Consider the following 12,500-nt stretch of genomic DNA (forward strand, 5'->3'; position numbering starts at 1 on the left):
CTTCTTCTTCTTCTTCTTCTTCTTCTTCTTCTTCTTCTTCTTCTTCTTCTTCTTCTTCTTCTTCTTCTTCTTCTTCTTCTTCTTCTTCTTTTTCCAGAATTCTTCTAATAAACATCTTTCTTAAGTCCTAAACCTATCTGTTGCTGATCACTAACCTCGCAAAACATCTTGTAATTTTAAAACCACTTGATAAATACCACCTGATTACTTTCCAGAAAGCATATGCCATCACCAATGATATGTGCATCTACTTCCAAGTAGCTTTGCCAGAACTGAATATTGAATGTATATGTGTGTATAATTTTAAGCATGTGAAGATAGAGACAGACAGAAAAGCATAGACAGGTTGAATATACCTAATCCAAAAATCTAAAATTCTTCAGAATCTGAATTTTTGATGCTGAAAGTGAAAAATGCCACATCATGAAACATGCACAAAATTGTGAAATATATTGTATAAAATTACTTTTAGGGTATGTGTATGAGGTGTTTATGGAACGTAAATAAGTTTCATATTTAGACATGGATATTTCCCAAAATATTTCATTATGTATATGTTAATTTTCTAAAAATCTGAAAAAAAAATCCTACTTTCAAAACAGTTCAGATATCAAACATTTTGAAAAAAAGGACTGTTCAAGATCATATCTATGTCTATATCTATACCTATATCTGTATCTATATATCTTTGACATTCTTCCAAGGTGGAAATAGGACTTTATTTAAATCATCTTTGTATATCACGGAATTGAACTTTTGAGGGGATAAAGGGTTAGTACATTTTTGTGGATAAGTTATAGAAACCAGATTAAAAATGAGCTAAAAAAGGATTTTGTAAGCATATATAAAATGGAATGATGCCATAGTCAGGGACAAAACTGACTTAGTATAGGAACTAAGCCATGAGGATATGCATAGGTTTTCTTTGGGGCCCTCACTTGCTTTCTGTCAGGCAATCACCAGGGCTTTTTGTTCACTCCTCATCACTGATTGATTTATTTCTGCCAAGAAGCTGGCATCATGCAGGAGGAATCATTGCTGCTACAGCATGAGACCTTAGTTGAGGCTCAGCAGCAATCTGGCCTTTCTTAGATCTCTTTCATCCTCCCAGCCACAACCCTTTGGATGAGTTACTGTGAATATCTATGCTTGGCTTTCCAACTTATTTCAGTAGAAAATGTGGGGCAGGACATTGTGCTCAGCAGTCATTAACAGCAGCCTCTTCTCATGCCCCAAAATAAAGTACAATGGGAAAGGAAGATTGACCTGAGTGGAAAGTTGCTGGTCAGGAAGGCTGTCCCTTCTACATTTAGCAGGAGCTCTAGATTTTTGCTTGGATGAGTTATATGTGGAAATCAATAGTATGTTAGAAGAGTCATAATATAATTTACCATCTAAACTGGGACACTTTGGAAAATGAAAAAGACTACTGATGGGAGGGCGAGAGAGAGGAGAAATAAAAATAATGAAGATGCATTACATATCTGTATAAATTTTCCAAGATGAATGCAATTATTACATGTCACAAATATTTTAACAATAAAGAAACCAAGAAATAATGGGCTGAATGTTTCCTCCATTGTATGAAAGCTGAGCAAGTGGAAACAGAGGAGCTAGTTGGAACTGTTGCTTTCACTTCTCTCATCATGTGATGTAGGCCGAATAGCACTTGTAGCTATAAAGATTGGTGTGCTTTTACAACCACTATCAACCATTTCCCAGGAGCAAGTAACTTCTTGGAACCGAGGTTACGACTCACAAGGCTCAAGATTCACAAAGAGTAAATCTCCGGTGGAAGGAGCTATATGCTTTTTGAGAGTTCTCAAGGAAAGAGCCTTGAGGTGAGGGATCGCCATTTCACATGAGTGCTTCACGTGAAGAATGGTTAGCAGAAGACCTCGGAGTTATGCTCTTGGTGCAATTTACAGTCCTGCCTTTGCTATTTGCGAGGTGGGACCCTGGGCACTTACTAACCACTCTAAATTGGTGTTTTTGCCTATAAAATAGGAGTTATAATAATTCACACGATCCTGTTTAGAATTACAGTATATTAACGCATAGCAATGATATATTTGTAGTTCATACATTACCATATATTTCTACATGCTTGGAACTCTGAAAGATTAGCTGATGATAGCATCAAAAGTGGCAATGCACTCTTGTTGCATAGGTCCTGCTTTACCTTGGTCTTAACCATCCAGCAGGATGGTATGAAAATGAAGTATAAGAAGTAAAGCCATGCTGTTATGCTGAGCTGTAGGGGAGTCAGGTCAAAAATTTCTGACATTGCCAGTCAAGCAGAAGACCCAATACTATTATGGGCTACTGGACTCTTTTAGAATATTTTGCTGAGTTAACACACATATAATATTCAAATAATGGAACTTAACAAAAAAAGGGATACAGATGAATGTCCATTTTGTATCTGTGTATTCAAAATGGTTAGGATAGATATACAGTTACAATCTCTTAATGAATAGAGGGATTTGTTCTAATGGTGTTTGTAAATAGGATATCAAGTCCGCATCTTGTACAGCAATTAACCACTAGGAAGAATGTATGCAGTGTGTTAATTATTGAAACTGCCCTACCAATTTGGTTTGAAACTGTCTCATTGCTATTTGTTTCTCAATAAAATTATGGAAAAAAATTGGCAATGCAATGCAGTGGAAAAGGCAAAACTGAATCCTTTTTTTTTTTTGAAGCAGGTAAAACCTCTCAGTAAACATTACTCACACTGGTTCTTTTACCCATCTTTATATACTTAATCTGTTCTTCTGATCTGTTAATTCCTGACTAAGGCTGACCACAGGTTAAAAAAAAGAAAAAAAGACAGTAATTCACTTCGGGTCCAGGGAAGAGTGGCTGAATATCTCCTGTGTGGTTTGATAATGTCTTTGGCTTTGTTTCATTACTAAAAGATCTAAAAAGTGACTTTAGGATTAGCTAATCTTGTAAATTCTCACGGATTTGTATACGTTGTGTTATATCTGTTTTTCTAGTAAGCAGTGATTGATATAGGTTAGGAGGAAGAAAAGTTTGGTGTACAATATTTTAACTCTTTTCCTATATGTGAATATTTGCACCAACCTCATGCATAACTGCTAAAGCCTGGACAGCCCATGTGTCTACCCGCTGGTGACAGATGAGCAAAGTGTTGCAAATATTTCCTTCTATTCATCAGATTGTTTCATGTCTATGTTGATTGTTTTCTTTGCTCTGCACAAATATCTTAGTTTGATATAATGCTTATGTGTTTTGATTTTATTACCCATGCTTTTATAGAGTTAGCCAAAAACCATTGTCTGTACTGATATCCTACAGTATTTCCCATATGTTTTCTACTAGTTGTTTAAATTCTTTTCTTTTCTTTTTGTACCAGGAATTGAACTCAGGTCCTTGTATTTACCAGGCAGGCACTGTGCTGCTGAACTATATCACCACCCCAATTTAAGTTCTTATATCTAGGTCTTTGATTCACTGTGGATTGAGTTTTATATATGGTGAAAGACAAGAATATAATTTCATTCTTCTGAATTTGAATTTGTAATTTTCCCAGCATCATGTATTAAAAAGATTATCTTTTTTCCTGTGTATACTTTTACCATCGTTGTCAAAGATCAGTTAGTATATGTGGATGCATATATTTACCCTGATACCATACTGTTTTGTTTATTGAATGTCAGTTTTTAGGCCAATGCATTGCTCTATGTCCTATATAGGTTTACAGTACATTTTGAATTCAGGTATTATGATGTCTTTAGCTTGGTTATTTTGTTCAAGATATTTTGGGTTATTCAGGGTATTTTGTGGTTCCCTATGAATTTTAAGATTGTGTAGTTCTGTGGTGAATGCCATTGTTATTTGATAGAGATCATATTAAATCTGTAAAACCTTCATACAGTATGGACATTTTAACTACATTGATTCTTTCAATCTATGAGCATGAGATGTCTTTCTATTTTTTAGTATCTCCTTCAAATTCTTTCTTTGGTATTTTGTAATTTTCATTGTAAACATTATTCATTTCCTTAAATTTATTTTGGGCTTTCAAAAATGTAGCTATTGAATGAATTTGTTTACTGGGCTCATCAGAATGTTCATTACTAGTTAAAAAATCTACGAGCTTTTTACTGTACTTTAGATCTTAAATGCCCCTCCAAAGAGCCATATGTTAAGGGTTTTGTACAGTGCTATTGGAATGTGATAGAAATTTTAAAAGTAGGACTACTGAGAGGTCTTTAGATCCTTCAAGTGTCTGTGGCATTAGTCGAGCCTACTAGGAGTCTCCAGCCTGCTTTTCTATGGCTCATCCTGTGAAGCTCTTCTTATTTGAGGGTTGATCTGGATGGGAAAGATGGGACAGTAGATGTTGTAGGCCTCATTCCCTTTTCATAAAGCCATCTAGTGCTCTGTGCTCTGTGGCAAGTCTGCCATATGCCTTTTGCACTTGGATGTTCTTTGTACATGATATCAGATAGAATAGATGTGGGCTGAAATAAGACTCAGAAGGTAAAGCTCACTGCTAATTAATGTCATCATGAGAAGCAGCAACAGGCTTAAGGAAGGTGGATGCTGAAAGAGGGGCTAAGGTCTAGGGAAAAACAAGAGTGGACAAACTGAGACAGGGAGGGACTCTCAGAACATAGGTCTGATAGAACGATGAGATGAGCAAAAGCACGCTTTTTATAGAAGGCAGTCACAAATCTTCTGGTAGTAATGGAGTAGGGACCAGTGCAAGGAGAAGCAGGACCGCCTCTGCAGGGAGTCCTGCTGGGTCTGGATTTCACTGCCTGGACACTTGGGCAAAGCTGCCTAGTTATAAAAACTCTTATCCTACGTATTACCCCTGGTTGGTTTCCTACTCCTCCTTTCTGCATGGATTTGACAATGCCTTTACTAAATCCAGAAATTTCTAACTTTAGAAACAAATAAAACTGAGGAGACTTTGGCCTAGCTGATATATATATATATATATGCCTTGATTTATGTGAATGGGCTGACATAGTCATATGATCAAGTGTTTTGAACTCATATTCTCTGAATGTGAATGTCTATATACAAATTTAAAGCTTTTATATTGTCCTTTCTGTACTTTAATTTTATAAATTCAAGAAATTTAGAGTATTTAAGTACCGATAATTATGAGATGTTAAATTCATTCTTTCTACAAATATTCAAGTCTTAACTATATGCTATAAAGTTGCTTTACTGCTTTATAGGTTTAATTTTTAATCAGCTTGAAAACATATTTGTGTATTTACATTTGTGTGTGTAGTTTTTTTTTTAAATAAACAAAAAAGAAACAAGCATCTCAGAGAATGAAATAGCTAGCCAAATGCTCTTGTTGTTTTTTGTTAGAAATCCTCTATATTTTCAACATGACACATCACTTTAAAGTATTTTCCTTTTAAAGTTGACACTAAAAGAAAATAGAAATTTTAAGGTTAATGCAGTTTTATTGTTAGAGAGCTCCTATAGAAAACATAAGGCACATTAAATTTAACTACGAAGTTCTAATGGCTCATAACTAATGTTTGTTGTAGCTTCAAAATCAAGTCTTTTTGCTACAGTTACTAAACATATTCATGTTTCTTTACTGTCTTAAAATGCAATGTAGCTTCTTTCTTCATTTGTTTGTGGTAAGATATAAGATTATACTTTTCAGTGATCTGTTTATATAGATAAAAGCAGAGCCCAGTTCCTGTGTCATAGCTCTTCATCAGCTATTTTTCCCACCAATTATTTTCATTTTAGGCTGTTTGGGGGATATATACCATCCCCATTCAAAACTGTTTAAATGTATCAATTTAATGACAGTTAAGTGTAAGGAGCCCAGAGTAGCTAGAAAGAAGGGACTCAGCGATGTCACTGTAAAATCAGAATCTTTCCACATTCCTGCTCTGTCATTCTTATCATGCGGACTCTTTAAACCTTACACACGTTCTCTCATACCTGCAAAGTGGTTGTTAGAACTATGGGCATCAAATCGTCGTATAGAAAGTGGACAAGGGGTTTCCCACCCTGCTCTTACATCTATCTTATTTATAAGGAAACAGGTTTCCACAGAGCTCCCTCAATAGACTTCCTTGTATCTCATTATCAAAAACAATCTCCAAACAGCTTTTTTTTTCCAGTTTGATTTCAGTAGTTTATTTTGGAAACAGGTATCAGCATATATAGTTAGTCAGGCTGAGAATCCTACCAATTTCAGTTGTTTATTTTGGAAACAAAGCAGTACAAAAATCACACTTTCCTCTATCCCTTCGAACAGGATCGGAAGTGGGACAAATAAACATTGAAACTTGGGTCCAACATCAAGAGTCATGTAAACATGGTTACTCAGATACTTTCAACTTGAGGTATTCTAAGTGGCTTTCATCTCTGACCCCAGGCCTCGTGCAACGGTCACTTCTCAATGGTCATGTCTTTAAACTGTCTCTCCCATATAGAAAGAACTCCTCCTCTCCAGCCCTAAACTACTTTATGTACATTTTCTGAACACTTCTTCAATTCTCCATTTAGTAAAAGGTGTTCATATACTGCACAGGGCTGGGAATAGAAGGAGTTCTGCCAGAAAGAAAGTAGGGAAATGGTTCTGCTGTTTACCACATTGTTCTTTCATACTCCACCATTTTACACTATTAAGTTTGCATTTACATAGTTCCCTGAGGCTAGGAAGATAGCTCAGTAGAATAAGAGCCTGAGTTCAATCCCCAGTACAGCAAAATAAATAAATAAATAAATAAATAAATAAATAAATAAATAAATAGTTTCCTGCTGCATTCTTACCTCGTCCCTGCAGGGTGGCTTTCTTGTATCCAGCCACTGTAATCTCACAGATATGATTTTTCTGAAACATTACTCCATCATTAGCTTTCTACTTGCTTAGCATGGCTTACAAGACTGAGACTGACCTATCCTTATATATCCTTCCTGTATTTTCTGTTCCATGTGGCCTGATTGGTTTAATCACCACATAGGATTTCTGTTCTCTTGCTGCTGTGTCTTTGTTCTGTTGTCTGTCTGGAGTATCTACCCACCCTCGCTTGCCTCTTTTCTGTCTTTTGGGCCAGTTTTTCCTTGTTCTCCAAAACTGAAGCTTTTAGGGCCAGCCAGATAGCTCAGTGGACTAAAGCACCTGCTTAGGCAGAGAGCAGTGGCCAGATTTCGATCCCTGGCCTGCCCTGCTGGCCCCACCCCTGGGACATGCTGAGAGGGCAATTGAGATGGTGTGGTGGTGCGCCTGTAATCCCAGCACTTGGGAGGCTGAAAACAGGAGGATCGCTACAAGTTGGATCTATGTATTGAGACCCTGTAGACCCTGTCCTAAATGCTTAACAACAAAACAGGACTGAAGCTTCTAGAAGCTTTACTACGTACAACTCAGAAGCCTTCAGCACTTTTTTCTCTGCTCTTCAATGGCATCAGGCGGGAGCCCTCATGGCTGCTTGGAAGGCAGCATTATGATTTATTTGTGTACATACTCTCCCCACCATTTGGTACTAGACTGAGCTTTTTGCGATTAAAGGCTGTTTGACTCATTCTTGCACAGCTTGTGATCTGCAGGTGATGTTCAGATTGCACATTTTTATTATATAATTTTATTTTGAAGAGTAAAAACAAAAGTAACAAAAACAAAAACAAACACAGAAACAGGGTAACATACAACAATCATATGTTACAGATTTTTAAAACAAGAATATCTTATTAACAATCATTTATATATTATCTTTTTATCGTCAAATCTGTTGCTCAGATTGACAGATACAGTTATGCAAGATTGGACATATGATTGAACATTACCACATGCTTTCAAGAAATCTTAAAGTTTTGTTTTTGTCTCTCTTTCTTTTATTACCTTTTTCTAAAAAAATTTTCTTAAAGAGTATAGTAATAATTGATATGGCATTAGAAATGGTACACATTTAGCAAACCAAGATGACAGGTATTTAGAGCTTATATTACACATTGTTGCCTTCAATATAGTTGCTTAGTTCGCAGATATCAGTATACAGAGTTAGTCAAGGTTAGGATTTTACACATTAACTGCTATTTTCAAAAAACTGATGGAAATTCTTAAATTGCATATTTTAAAAGCAGAAATGATGTTATGCTTGCTGGCTGACATTGGGAAGTATCTTTTTTATATTAATTTTATTGAGAAAGAAAGAGCAATGAGACAGTCTCAAAACAGGTTAGTAGGACAGTTACAATAATTAATACATTGCATATTGTTGTCCTCACAGTAGTTATTCCTAATACTGACGTTGGGAAGTATCGTTCAAAGAAAAACTCAGTCCTGTTTCCTAAGTGGTCAAGATGAATTGGAAGTGTTTTATTTTCTATTGATTCTCAGAACTCTAATATTTTCTGAACATAGCTTAAGAATGGTCTGTGAGGAGGGCACAGAGCTGGAGCAATAGAACCTCATAAACAAAAGTTCTTGGCAAACCTGACCCTGAGCTGTCCAGGAGCCTGACTGGTACGAGGCAGACGTGAGAACCTGTCTACTTTGGAGAGGAGTGCTGAGCTGGGCCAGCATTTTTTTCCTTTCTTATGTACCAGGTTTTTAGGTCATGAACAGCTTTAAATTCTAAGGACTGAGAGCCACTAATTCATGTGTACACAGGCCTAAGAACTTTGCAAAAGTAGCCCATTATAAAGCACTATTTCATAAAAACTCTGAAGTGTGCAGCTGGAGTTGAGCTTTGTGAGGACTTTTTTTCTTCCTTTTCACTCTAAATCCTTGATTTTGATGTTCAGTTATGGGTCACCTTCTCTAAAGCCTTGAATTACAGATATAAGGGGTTCTTTATTTCTGGATGTGGAAAGATGACACAGGGATTGAACTGAAATGATTAATATCATTGTGGGGATGCCGAGTACTGGATATATCACTTACCATTCAATAGGCATATTTAAATATAACAACCTTAACCAGCATAGGATGGAATTATATCAAAAATTAGATGATATGCCTAAATCAACATGGAAGCTTCCTATCTCAGTGTAGTCACATTCTTTGGCTTTTAGGCATGGTTGATCCTTCTCTGCATTATAGAAATCTGGCTCATGTTATCATGGTGAGAGGTTATTTTTTGGGGTGTGTGTGTTTTGTTTTTTATTCAGACTCATCTCCCAAGGCTTCATGTTCTAGGGCACTAGAGGCCATGCAGGGGTCTCTCCCTTTGGCTGCTGTCTCCTTTAATAATTTCATCTTCTGCTTGAAGCTGGGCTGAGAGTCCCAGGGAACATGAGGAATTCCTATTGGTGCTAGAGTGGGGATCTCTTGGGATGTGCCAAATAAGCCACCACACATTAGTGTGGCTTCTGTGCTGCAGGAGCCATCACAGAGGCCTGGAAATAATATGAATAATGAGTTCCTGAAGCTATACACTCCACACTCAAGCACTGGAGCTTGTCTCTCAAATAGAACTATCACCAAGGTGGTCATGGATAAGTCAATTATGAGAACAGCTGGGTCAGGTGATTGTATGGCATCTTCTGATTGAAGGACTAACACCATTTCTAGGAGTTGGTGGGGCTGGAATTCAAAGGACACATGGTTCCTTAGTCCTTGAAGGCTATGACTTTCTGTTCCAGTCATTTCATTTGTATTTTTGGTGTTTCAGCCCTGCTCCATATTCTTTATGTATTTACCCCTCACCGAGGGAAGAAGCTTGTTGCCTGGTTCCACACCAGAGAAGTGTTTTGTCACTATATCCATCTGTGAGACTGTCTTAGCTACTCTTCTCTCGAAAAATACCCGACAAATACCCAACACTCAAAATGAAGGAAGGAAAGGTTAATTTAGCTCCCAGTTACTGGAGGTTTCAGTCCACACTCAGCTGGCTCCAAGGCAGAGGGGCACACGGCAGAGGGCAACCTTTCATGTGGTGGCAAAGAGCCAAGAGCACAAGGGAGGGGTAGCAGCAGCTCAAGCAGCTGGCTTCTCTTCCCACTTTACATTGTAATGCAGATTACCTGCCCCAGGGCAGGTGCAGCATCCACACCCACAGTAATCATTCACAAACTCCAGAAGCTGCCCCAAGACTGCATGAGGCTTTGGGTGGACACCTAGACACAAACCATAACAGAGACAAACCTCCATTCAAGTATCATCAAATGCAGCTCTCCCTTGTGCATCAACCAAGCCCAGGAAAGTGCTGCTTCTCAGCCTAGCTCTGATCCACATTAGGAGCTCTTGGATTTCTGCTCCTTCCTGGCCCTGGCAGGATGCTGAAGAAGAGCCCAAGAACCAGACTGTGAAGATAAATGGCCAAGGAAGGTACCCAGTCAGCCAGGACTACATCTTTCTTCTCCTCCTTCTTCTTCTCCTCCTTCTTCTCCTCCTCCTCCTTCTCCTCCTCCTCCTCCTTCCCCTCCTCCTCTTTCTTCTTCTTGTCCTTGTCCTCCTCCTCCTTCTCCTCCTCCTCCTCCTCCTTCTCCTTCTCCTTCTCCTCCTCCTTCTCCTTCTCCTTCTCCTTCTCCTTCTCCTTCTCCTTCTCCTTCTCCTTCTCCTTCTCCTTCTCCTTCTCCTTCTCCTTCTCCTTCTTCTTCTTCTTCTTCTTCCCCACAGCAGCAAGAACATCTTGCTAACACACCTCTGTAGGACTCCGGCCCTGAGCTGTGTTCCTGGCCTTCGCTCCACATCTAGACTCATCACCTGTGACAGCACTTATGGATAGATGGGTGCAGATGCAGCCAGGGCTGATGACAGTCACCTTGGTACCATTCTGTTTTACTTCAGCATGCAGACATTTAAAGAATGCCTGGGTGACATGCTTGAGTGCTACATAGGTTGAACAGAAAGGGATACTAATTTTGCCCTGGATGCTACTAATGGTGACAGTGTGTCCTTACCTCCTCTTGATCATGAACAGCAGGAGAGCTAATGTTAAAGCTACAACACCAAAGTAGTTTGTCTCCATAACCTTCTTGTCCACACCTAATACACTGTCCATTCTGGCCCCATGGTAGCTAACGCCAGCATTATTGATGAGGATGCCCACATAGCCAAACCACTGCAGGATCGATCTCTGCTCCTGCAGCCATTATGGCCCCTAAGGTTGAAGGTTACTGTGTAGGGCTCATGTGTCTGCTTCGGTGGCAAACAAGAGGCCTTGAGCTCTCAGGCAAGTTCCTCAAGAGCCTCCATATTCTGGCCACACAAGGCCAGTATAGCACTGCAGCATGGAAGGCTTTAGTGCGTTTTTCCTCAGGCCTGAGGTGGCGCCTGTGACCACACCTCAGTGTTCCCCTGGTAGGCCTTCATGCAAACCCACTGCAGTAGCTGGAAGCAGCTGGAGATGCCCAGGCAGCCAAACAGCATGAGCAGGATGGTTGTAGAGGTGATGAAGGCCATGACCCTCCTCTTCAGCAAACTTTTCCTTCTGAACACTCCAATCTCCTTCCCTACTTCTAACACTCGTTGCCAGACTAAGGTGCCACCACTTTCATTGCTCCTGCCTTTCCTTACTCTCCCAGTCCACACTATAGAGACTGTAAAAGGTCTGTACAGAACTGGGTAAATAGGGAGAAACAGACATGCACCCTTGGGTTCAGTGACCGTTCACAAACACCGCCTGGCCCACATTACTACTTATGTTTCTACTGAAACCAGGAGAGACCCCTGGGATCCCCAGTCAGCACATACCAGAGCCATGGTGCTAGTGTCTTACCTAAGCTGAGCTGGGACTACCTTTAAAGCATGGAGTCAGGAAGTCATCTGGCATGCCCCATCAGGGCTCCGTTCAGTCTGATGGCTGCTTCCATTCCTTTACCCAGGCAAGGCTTTAAGTTGGGATACACCTTCCACCTTAGGGTGGGGCAAGACCCTACAACTTTCAGTTCTGGAGGATCTTTCTTCCCCAAACCATACCTAGTTCCTTGGTGAGAATTTATTCCATTATTTTAAACTTTTCATTGCTTGAGTTGAAAATCCTTATATATGACATAATCAGGTCCAGTTGTTGATTGGTTTTTTTTAAAATTAAGTACCTAAATTATATTTTGAATTTCATAAACTTAAAACATAGATGTCTATCCATATTTTCTAAGGTTCTGGAAAGGAAGAAGTCAAGGTCTTAGTCTGAGTATGAGGCTATTCTTTCTTTTTCTATGTTATCTTTTCATGCTATCTAAATCCGTAATGTAGTATCCCATAGTTTTAGTTCTTGTTCTTTGAAAGTGCCCAAAAATGTTTACATTGAAATTATTACAGAGGAGATCAACTCCTTCTGGACTTTCTAATTTTCTCTTAATCTTTTCCTATTAACTCTTTTGTAAAAAAAACTAATAGCAGATTTTTCCTTTCCTGTGGCTGACTTTCATTTAGCTGTTCCAAAGCATTGTTGTAGGGTTACCAAGTTTGTTCTTGTCCTCCTATTTAATTAATTAAATGAATTTTGTTAAATTATTTAATGATTACAACACACTGAACTGATGCAAGCAAGCATTTATAGAAATAGCGCCTTGGGTTCCTATAGACATATGGG

The 12,500-nt window shown here is 38.8% G+C and overlaps 1 protein-coding gene and 1 pseudogene across 1 annotated transcript in view; one reads left to right on the forward strand and one right to left on the reverse strand.

The window, feature by feature from the left end:
- Positions 1-12,500, forward strand: part of Hhla2 (HERV-H LTR-associating 2) — an 85,573-nt gene that overhangs the window by 43,603 nt on the left and 29,470 nt on the right. The window lies entirely within an intron of this gene.
- LOC101581239 lies at positions 10,198-11,389 on the reverse strand (annotated as a pseudogene).

Source organism: Octodon degus, unplaced genomic scaffold, assembly GCF_000260255.1.
Source record: "Octodon degus isolate 3935 unplaced genomic scaffold, OctDeg1.0 scaffold00187, whole genome shotgun sequence".
NCBI classification, from domain to species: Eukaryota; Metazoa; Chordata; class Mammalia; order Rodentia; family Octodontidae; genus Octodon; species Octodon degus.